This window comes from Geospiza fortis, unplaced genomic scaffold (genome assembly GCF_000277835.1).
Source record: "Geospiza fortis unplaced genomic scaffold, GeoFor_1.0 scaffold636, whole genome shotgun sequence".
Lineage (NCBI taxonomy): Eukaryota > Metazoa > Chordata > Aves > Passeriformes > Thraupidae > Geospiza > Geospiza fortis.
The window spans coordinates 840422-842139 of NW_005054435.1; positions in this window are offsets into that span (position 1 = coordinate 840422).

Consider the following 1718-nt stretch of genomic DNA (forward strand, 5'->3'; position numbering starts at 1 on the left):
CGCCGGCCACCTCCCGGCTTTCCCCTCCCTCCCTGCCGTGCCCTGGGAAGGGTGGCATGAGTGCTTTGTTTCTTAGCGATCGTGAACCTTTTAAAAGAAAAATTACATCTGCCGATAGACAGCCTCCAGAAGGTGCTCAAGCACCCTCCGGATGCAGTATGTATAAAATCGGTTCCCATGCATCTGAAGGGGATCCTGTCCCAGCACTAAAGGGCAAGTCTGAACTGAATTCGGTAAAAAGCAGACACTCCATCAGCTGACCTAGCCTGGCTTCCAAGCAAGCCAGGTTAGCACAACAAGCACAGTGTTGAACAGAATGTTAAGGCTGTAGTTCAGAAATCGCAAGGATTTCAGGTGTTGACAATTTTTTCCTTCATGTCTTCCAGCACGACCATTTCCCCAGCCCAGGAATAGGGAAGATACATCCAGTTTAGGAGGGCAAGGAGGATGCAGTCTGCAGGGCTACTCAAAGAGCTGCTCCATCCAAGCTGCAGACAGACTCACTGCCTCACCACACAGCCTCGAGTCAGAAGAAGGAAAAGTGACTGCAATGCAAATGGAATTCACTGTCTCTGCCAAAATAAAACATGAATATAATCCCGCTGCGTGAGCGTTTTAACATGTAACAGTCACTTCTGTCCGAAAGTAAGCTGCATTTACCTCACAAACAGGAAGAGAAACACAGATCATGATGTAAATTTAAATATTTTGTCCAGCATTTTTTGTTGCCCCAGGAGTGCACATACAGTTCAGCAAAAACATGGGATCCACCCATCTGGCTTCCTCTGCAGGACCAAGGAACAAACTGTTTGCTAAAATGCCCTGATTTACTTTTTAAACTGTGATTTCAATTGAATCCATTGAAGTGGCATTCCACACATGCCCCAAGATGCATGAAGGGAATTGAGAGCTGCTCAGAGCATGCATGTGGAAATTGGATTAGATGTAGAATCACAATATTAAAGAAAACATTGTAGATTGTTTTAAAAAAGGGCAGTTGATACTCAAATTGGTTGCTTTTTATTTAAGCCCAACCTTGTTAGACATCCACCCCTTTCTGCAAAATTAAGTCTTTTTCTCCTTACACATCATACCCAGAGGAGACGCAGGCCACACTGGATCATGCTTACAGCTGTACCATCCATAGTGTGCAGACATACAGAAATGCAGTGGGAAATAAATCCACTCTGTTTAACACACTCCAAAATTCTGTCCATCAGAATGAGGCACATGAACACTGCAGTAAAGGCTCCTTGAGTGCCACATGGAAGTCAAACCTCATTAGTGAATCAGATGTGATAAAGAAAAAATTATTGGGTGAGGCAGAAATTTGAAAAAAGCTGTATCAGTATCATGTGAACAACTAATGAGACTGTAGGAACTAATAAATCTGTAATCATCATTACTGTGAAATATGTTAATAGAATCTCTACTACAGTAAATATCACACGAAGGTCAGTAAGTTATTTTCCTTGACACAAAAATATCTACTAAACTTCACAAATAAAACAGATCCTCGCATAACTTGGAAAAATGTGTCTGTTTGTCTGACAAATTAGTTAGCAGTTAGCATGGGACCACCTGGAATGCATCTGCTCTATCTCTCTCTCCTTGCTGCAGCAAGCCCATCCCAGCTACCAGTGCCACAATCCAAGGTTTGAATCCTTGGCTCCCTGAAATGCTGGGCATAGTTTAATGCAGGCACAGAGCCACACAAT